Source organism: Callithrix jacchus, chromosome 4, assembly GCF_049354715.1.
Source record: "Callithrix jacchus isolate 240 chromosome 4, calJac240_pri, whole genome shotgun sequence".
In the NCBI taxonomy this organism is placed as follows: domain Eukaryota; kingdom Metazoa; phylum Chordata; class Mammalia; order Primates; family Cebidae; genus Callithrix; species Callithrix jacchus.
The window spans coordinates 25,440,899-25,450,347 of record NC_133505.1 but is presented as its reverse complement, the minus strand read 5'-3'; positions in this window follow the sequence as shown (position 1 = coordinate 25,450,347).

Sequence of the window (9,449 nt, the reverse complement as noted above, 5' to 3'; positions counted from 1 at the left end):
AATTTCCTTACATGCACTGTTCAAGCTAGGAATAGATTTGCTTCAGGTGCTCTGGCTTACAGGATGTCAGCAGTTCCTCTCTCCTTTCACTCAGGAAAGAAAGTAGATTTGAGAAGCACCCACTAGAGCTTCCAGCTTACAAGGGGGTGAGGAATCCAGAAGGAGCTTCTCTGCTGTGCATCCGTGGAGTAGCCAAGAAACGATCATCCATTCTTCTTAACTAAAAACAACAAAACCAAAAAGGAACAATTTAACACTGAAAGCCAAATGCTCAAGTTTCTTGAGATCTGCAGCTGTGGGGTCTATAGGAAGTACAAGGAACCAGATGTTTGCCAGAGCTTGCTAACAAACTTCATCCTATAGCAGGGATGTAATGACAATCTCAGGAGGCTGGGATGAGGCAGGGAGGGATGGGATCTGTTCTTGGTGGAGAGCCATGTGACTCTCCCTCCCCGTACAGGGTGACCTTGGTGCACTTCTTCCTGAAGACTGAGACTCAGGGGCTGCCAGCAAAGCCTAGAAGGGCTCAAGTCCACCACTCATTTCATCAGATCGTGATAGGAAACAGCCAAGTTTCCTCAAACACTGTCCACAGTTCATAGTCTACCCATACTTGCAGAATGTGTTCTCTTCCTATGTCGGTCAATGGAAACTCATCTCACAAAATGGCTCAACTGCTTTTTCACCAACATCTTCAAAAAACTTGCGAGATGCAGAGCAAGAACTGAGAAAGGAAAGGGATGATGGTTGAGAGGTGGGAGGATCCACATTTTTCCAAAATAATTTGATGGAATTGTAACCAACACCTTGGTAGAAAATTACAGCCTCTTCCCCACCACAATCCCTAAAAAGAGCAGTGGTTGGCAGGTAAAGAAAGAGAAAGATGGAATAGGTTATAAAGTAATTGGTAAAAAAAAAAAAAAATCCCTAAAGTAAATTGTCAGCCAGTTTCAAGCATATAAAACGTACATGCAATTATCCCCACTCTTCTGAATAATTGCGCAGCCCTGTGCTATAGGAGCTGCTGTCACTGCAGAACCTGAGTGAGCTTGGGAAAGTCCTCAGTGAAGCCAGCTTCCTTCCAGCTCTTCCCTCAGGCCCAGCATGGATGAGTCCTTCCCCTACTGGGTCAGTCCACTCTGTCCTCTCAGTGCTGGCAGGAACCCTGATAAAATTCGGGGATGGCAGCTGCATTTTACTTATTTTGGGTGTAATGAAAGCAGTAAGAGGTTTTTCAGCAACTGTCAGATCATAGTGCAAAAACATCCCCATTTTCGAAAGGCTTACCTATTGTGCAAAGGAGGCTCAGTCCCAGATGGCATAAAAGACAGCCTGCATGCACCATTTTCTTCAGTCTAACCAGGATCTCTCACCTTAAACAATACAGTGGGTCTTTAAAATAAGCACATCACAGAGCATAGAATGACAAACTATCTTGAAAGAAAATTTTGCAGATCAGAGAAAAAAACTTTTGGAATTTTCACATTGTATGATGAATTATATGCCCTATTCTATTCTTGTGGGTACATCATCAGTACCTTCATAATAAATACTTTTGACTTTATGCTCAAAAATGCCCAGCTACTTAAAAAAAAAAGGCACAGAAATAGACTTAAACAGCTGTTAAAAGTGGTTTTAATAGGCCAGGGACTTCCAAAGGAAATGCGGAAGATGGGAGCTATCACTGTGAAATGATGAAACTGATCCAGAACAATGCAGATATTTATTAATTACATAGGAGTTTAATCAGATGCTCAGGGACGCGGACTTGAAAATCAAACTCTCATCATCATCACTGGAAGTATTTCTTTGAACTTTCTCCTTGGACACAAGTTTTTGCCTTCAAAAATAGCAGACAAGGCTGGGCATGGTGGCTTATGCTTGTAATCCCAGCACTTTGGGAGGTCGAGGTGAACAGACCACTTGAGCCCAGGAGTTCAAGACCAGCCTGGGCAACATGGCAAAACTCCATCTCTACTAAAAAAATGCAAAAAAAAAATTAGCCAGGCATGGGGGTGCACACCTGTTGTCCCAGCTACTTGGGAGATGAGGCAGGAGGACCACTTAAACCTGGGAGGTTGAGGTTGCAGTGAACTCTGATCATGCCACTACATTCTAGCCTGGATGACAGAGTGAAACCCTGTCTCCAAAAAAAAAAAAAAAAAAGCAGACAAAACCCATAACCAGACAAACTATTGCCAGAACCACACAACCCAGCTCAACAAGTGCTTGGTGACCTTCACCTTACTCCTGCTCATCAGAGCCAAATGGAAAACAACTGGAGAAGGAATCCATGCTTAAGCTTTAAATCCTCATTTAAAGCATGTGAAGCGTCTAATTGTAAATTCAAACAATGGAGAAACAAATCCACTTGCCTCTTGGCAAAACATCCATCCTTAATCAGAACATGCTCTATGCTTCCTAATCCATCACCAGGGAAAACCACTGTTCGTTGTGTCTATAACCAGTTTCTCTATTATAGGCAAACATGCATTTATTTTTATAAAATAGAGATTATATTCTGTATTTTGATATCCAATTTTTAATATACTAGTGTTGTAATAATTTTATAATTCTTTGAAACAATTTCAGTGTCAATATAGCATTAAAATAAAGAACATGTCACAGTTTATTTCACCATTTTCCCATTGGACATTTAGGTTGCTTCCCATGTACATTTATATTTGTTTTCTGATTTTTTGGTGCGCGTTCATCTGCCTCACCAGATTGTAAACCTTTGTATTTGTTTTCGGTCATCATTATTTCTCATTCCATAGCAGAACCTAAAATATACCAGGTGGTTATAGTATCTGGTGAATGCACCTGTCCTTCAATTCTCAGCTCAAATCAGCCTCATCTACAAAACATTTCTGATCCTCACTTCAGCCACACATAATTGTCTCTATTTCTTCTAAAATTCTTTTTACACCCTTGAAAGGAAAAGAGGTAAAATGCTATTAATTGAGTACTATGATGTGTCAGGCACTTTGCTAGTCATATGAAAGGAGAAAGTGCCAAAGAAGGCTGCACCTTAGCCTTGAGGAAAGGCCAAAAGAAAATCGCCATGAAATGTTCAATTAAGGACCTTTCTAGAACTTTCCAGTGGCTCTATCAACTAGTCTGGCTCTGGAAAAAGCTCCAGAGTCCCACCCTTAATGAGATCTCTGTCCCCTCTCTGTGGGGACAGTCTGAGAGGACAGAAGCTTAGGGTATTTTCCCTCATCTTAGAAGAATGTGGGCACTAGAGTGAGTTCTGCACAGCTCTGAAGATCACAGAGGGCATCAGCAGAACCTTTTGACATCATCTGCAAAGAGAAGGGGAAAGTAAAGGAGAACGCCTGGATGGGAGGTCATTGGCCCACTCTGGAGAAAGAGAGGAAAGCAGTTATTTTGAGACTTTCTTGCTTTATTAACACATGATACTTTTACTCAGAGGTTCCTGCCCAAAAGTAAAGATGATTCCCCTCCCACTTCAAACTGTGAGCCAAAAATAGTTGTGTGAAGTTTCACTCGCTCAAGTGTACGGAAGTCTCTCTTTTCTTCCTCCTTTAAATGACACTTTTTAAACTAATGAATTTCCCACATTTTTTCCCATCTCACATATTGGAGACAAAAACACCCACAAGACTTCAGCACCAAGAGCTAATTGAAAATAATACAAGACATTTACGTTCCTCCACACATAAACATTTGTAGCTTCATTTTTGTGTGTGTCATAACACACGTGTGAAAGCAGCTGAGCAGGCACTGAGTTCATCTTGACTAAGGATACTGGGAAAAGCTACTTCATTTCCTAAGGACAGTCAATGTATGAGAGGTATATAGGGAGGGAGGGAGGGGGGTTGAAAGCTGGAGGGTCCCGCATTTAACCAGATTTGATTTTAGAGGCAACATAACCTTTCAAACATTAAGCAGTTATATAACAGATTCCTATGTGGATGAAAAATGACTCTCGGGTATCAGCTAAACACGGAAGACCCCAACCAAATGGGGATGGAGTAGACACCACAAATCTTAGTGCAAAATCTTGCTCTCTACACATGTCCCCATCTGAACACCCTCACTTCTTCACCCCTGCACAGTTCTAACCCTGTCTCCTACAAGGCACAGAGGCCACGTTCAATTATGACAAGAGAGAAAGATAAATAAACACAGGAACGCCCCCCCGCAACCACAGACCACACTCCACCCTCTACTCACACTGTTTCCTCCCTTCTGCTCATGCCCAAGCCCTGCCCATCTTTCTAGACCCACCCTAAAAGCTACTTCTACTGACCATGCAAGAACACATCAAACCCAATGCACCATCTGCCATCCTCTGTAAAGACTTTTTTACCCATAGAATTTTAGAAGTCTATGAGCATCACGAAAGACACAAACCAAATACTCACTGAAATTAACACCTGGAAGGCACATTGTGACATCAGGAGAGTAACTGGGGCAATGATCACCTTTTACAGGTGACCTGGGAGCAGAGGCTCTTCAGAATCCAGAGAAATCCATTGCCTTTTTTCCTACCATGTCTGAGAGTAGATCAGATCCTCTCTGAAAGACCAGCCCTCACTGATAACGCTGACATTTTTAGTATAGATGAGAGACAGCTCTGAAGTACTTTTCACTAAAAAAAGGAAAGTTATCTTGTGTTGACTCTCAAAACCATATTTATCAGAAAGCACAATTTTCTGAAGTGTCAAAGAACCGAAACAGATAAAATTATTTCCCCATCAACTTCACCTATCCATATCAGGAATTTGTTTCTCCCGAACAATATTCCAGCTGTAAAAATAACTATTACTCCACTGTTCATGTGAGTCTCTGTTCCACCTTAAGAGGTCAGAAGAACCAAAGAAGTTGAGAGAAGAAAGGAGCAGATGTGTTTTAGCCACAGCAGAAAGCCAGCACTTGGGAAACTGAAGGGGCTCAGTCCCCAGCACAGAACAGATGAGCACTTGGTAGTGGTGAAACTCAGTCAATGACAGCTTCTCTCATTTTGTTTTTGGCCTCCCATTATTAACACATCTGCAGTCCCTCCCTCCAGCCACTTCTGGCTTGTGTCCATCCCTCAGAAGAGCAGTAGGTCTTTATGGAGATCCAGACCAATTAGACCAGCCAGGGAGCATCCTTGCCACTGGAGCACTGGTAAGGCATTTCCCAAGGAGTGCCCAGTTTCTCCAGGTGTACAGGTGAAAAGCTGTCCAAGCATTCTGGAAAACCATGGAATTTCCTCTTTTCAGATTCCCAATGGACATTTGCATTTTTGAACCAATTTTATCGTGGGACCTATTTGTCAAGTGGCGAACATTTATCTTGTGGCAAAAATTTATCTTGTGTCACACAGAATGTCTTCTGGAAAGCATCATGTTTATGCATCTGAAATCTTCTTAATCATAGTCTGCATTTCAGGCAACCCAGTAAGGTGAATAAAGAATGTCTTTTGCCTCTATTGAACCCCAACAGCCTAAGACTCATTTCCTCTCCCCTATTTTTCCAGGTGAAAGAAGTGCTGTTTTTACCACCCACTTAGCCCTGTGCTCACTACTGAAATGCACTTTCTACTGTCTTTCTTGGTGCTAGGTCTCTGAAAGCCTGCCCTCTTCCTTCCCTGGTCAGCTAACTTCCACCATCCAGCTATTCAGTCATCACTCCTATAGGAAACTAACCTCCCTCCTCAGACTAAATTAAATGTCTCCCTCTGTACTTATCTCCACTATTCAACAAAGAAAAGCAGAGAAATGCTGCCTTATTACTTGCTTGTTGCTAGGCACGGAAAGGTGCTGAATAAATACTTGTGAATGAATTTCCAAGTGCACAGGTGTGTTTGCTCTACAAGGACAAGTATTCCATTTTACTCATCTAGCTCTAACAACATGCAAGCACACAGTAGCTTCCCAGAGGCCTGAGCCAAGGGCAGTGGATAGCACAAGCTCAGAGCATATGCTCTGCCACCAATTCTGCCTAGCGGGTGAGTGGGAAGTCCTTGTAGTCAGGAAGTGGCTGAATGGAAGGTTTCAGTTGCTTTTCATCGTCCATGTTCATCCGTGAGTCCCTCATGATTTCCTCTAAAGTACCTTATCTCACTAGGGATGAGGATGAGGTTTTTGGTTTTGGTGGATTTTTTTTTCAAAATTTTTAAATATGGTAAAATACACATAACAAAATTTACCATCTTAGCCATTTTCGAGTGAACAGTTCAGTAGCATCAAATGCATTCACAATGTTGTACAATCATCCCCACCATCCATTTATAGAATGCTTTTCATCTTTTCATACTGGAACTCTATCCATTAAGCAATAACTCTCATCATCTCTCCTCCCAGCCCCTGGTAACCATCATTCTCCTTTCTGTCTCTATGAATATGACAACTCTAGGTACCTCATATATAGAGTTACACAGCATATCTCTTTTTATGACTGGCTGATTTTATGTCCTCAAGTTTCATACATGTTATAGCACATCACAAATTTTCTTGCTCTTTAAGGCTAACATTCCATTGTATAGATGTGCCATATTTTGTTTATCCATTCACTCATCAATAAATGAGTGAATGGGTTGCTTCCACATTTTGGCTATCATTGAGTAATTCTTCTATACATATGGGTGTGCAAATATCTCTTCAAGCCCCTGCCTTCAGTACTGTATTTAGTACATTCTCATGCTGCTAATTAAAGACATATCAGAGACTGGGTAGTCTATAAATGAAAGAGGTTTAATTGACTCACAGTTTAGCATGACTGGGGAGGCCTCAGAAAACATACAATCATGGCAGAAGGGGAAGGAAACATGTCCTTCTTCACATGGCAGCAGGAAGAAGAATGAGAGCTAAGCAAAGCGGGGAGGCCTCTTATAAAAACATCAGATCTAGTGAAAACTTACTATCACAAGAATAGCATGGGGAAAACCACTCCCATGATTCAATGACCTCCCACTGGGTCCCTTCCATGACACCTGGGGATTAGAGGAACTACAATTCAAGGTGTGATTTGGGTGGGAACACAGCCAAGCCATATAATTCTACTTCTGGCCCCTCCCAAATCTCACATCCTCACATTTCAAAACACAATCATGCCCTTTCAATAGTCCTCCAAAGTCTTAACTCTTTCCAGCATAAACTCAAAAGTCCAAGTCCAAAGTCTCATCTGAGTAAAGGCAAGTCCCTTCTGCCCATCAGCCTGTAAACTCAAAAGCAAGTTATTTACTTTCTAGACACAATTGGGGTATAGGCATTGGGTAAATACACCCCTTCCAAATGGGAGAAATTGTTCAAAATAAAGGGGCTGTAGGCCCCATGGAATTCCAAAATCCAATAGGGCAGTCATTAGACCCTAAAGTTCCAAAATGATCTCCTTTGACTCCATATCATGCTGATGCAAGAGATGAACTCCCATGGCCTTGGGCAGCTCTGCCCCTGTGGCTTTGCAAGGTACAGCCCCCCTCCCAGCTGCTTTCATGGGCTAATGTTGAGTGTCTGCAGCTCTTTCAGGCACATGGAGCAAGCTGTTCATGGATCTACAATTCTGGGGTCTGGAGGATGGTAGCCCTCTTCTCACAGCTCCACTAGACAGTAGCCCAGTGAGGACTCTGCGGTAGGGGCTCTGACCTCATATTTCCCATCCACACTGCCCTAACAGAGGTTCTCCATAAGGGCTCCACCCCTGCAGCAGACTTCTCCCTGGACATCCAGAGAATGTTTCCGTACATCCTCTGAAATCTAGATGGAGGTTCCCAAACTTCAATTCTTATCTTCTGTGCACCCGCAGGACCAACACCACATGGAAGCTGCCAAGGCTTGGGGCTTGCACCCTGCAAAGCCACAGAGCTGGAGCTGCCCAAGGACATTGGAGCCACCTCTAAAGCAATGGCCTGAGCTGTACCTTGGTCCCTTTTAGCCAGGCTGAGGCAGTTGGGACACTCAGGTCACCAAGTCCTGAGGCTTCACACAGTGGGGATGAGGGGTTGGACCTGGTCCAGGAAACCATTTTTCCCTCCTAGGTCTCCAGGGCTGTGATAGGAGGGGCTGCTGTGAAGATGTCTGGCATGCCTTGGAGACATTTCCCCATTGTCTTGGCAGTTGACATTTGGCTCCATCTTACTTATGCAAATTTTACAGCTGGCTTGAATTTCTTCTCAGAAAATGGGGGGTTTATTTTCTATCACATTGTCAGGCTGCAAATTTTCCAAACTTTTATGGTCTGCTTCTTCTTGAATGCTTTGCCATTTAGAAATTTCTTCTGCCAAATACCCTAGATCATTTCTCTCAAGTTCAAAGTTCCATAGATCTCTAGGGCAGGGCAAAATGATGCCAGTCTCTTTACTAAAGCATACTAAGCATGATCTTTACTGCAGTTTCCAACAAGTTCCTCATTTCCATCTGAAACCACCTCAGCATGGACTTCATTGTCCATATCACTATCAGCATTTTGGTCAAAGCTATTCAATGAGTCTCTAGGAAGTTCCAAACCTTACCACATCTTCCTGACTTCTGAGCCTTCCAAACTGTTCCAACCTCTGCCTGTTACCTAGTTCCAAAGTTACTTCCACATTTCAGGTATCTTTACAGCAGCACCTCACTACCCAATAACAATTTACTGTATTAGTCTATTCTCATGGTGCTAATAAAGACATACCTGAGACTGGGTAATTTATAAAGAAAGAAAGTTTAATCAACTGATAGTTCAGCATGGCTGGGGAGGCCTCAGGAAACTTACAATCGTGACAGAAGGGGAAACAAACACATCTTTCTTCACATGGCAGCAGGAAGGAAAAGAATGATAGCCAAGCGAAGGGGAAGCCCCTTATAAAACTATCAGATCTTATGAAATCTTACTAACATGAGATTAGCATGGGGAAAACTGCCCCTAGGATTCAATTACTTCCCACCAGGTCCCTCCCATGCCATGTGGGGATTATGGGAACTACAATTTGAGATGAAATTTGGATGGGGATATGGCCAAACCATATCAAGTATATATCCGGAAGTAGAATTGCAAGATCATATGGTAATTCTACTTTTTATTTTTTGAAGAGCCAATCTTTTATGCTGTTTTCCAATAGTGACTGTATGATTTTACATACCCACCAACAGTGCTCAAGGGTTCCACTTTCTCCATATCCTTACCAACATCTGGTTTTTGATAGTTGCCATCCTAATGGATATGAAATGGATCTGATTATAGTTTTGATTTGTATTTCCTAATGTCAGTGATGCTGAATACCTTTCAACATACTTATTGGCCATTTGTAAATCTTCTTTAGAGAGGGGTCTATGCAAGTTCTCACCCATTTTCAAATCTTTCTGTTGTTGCTGAATTAACATTCTGGATATTAATCCCTTATTATGAAAGGATTATGAGATTTTGGTGGGTTTTTCTTTTGCAAGAGGTGGGTTCCCATAGCCTTGGGAAGCTTATTATGAAGGGATTAATATCTAGGATGTTAAGGACAACCTCCC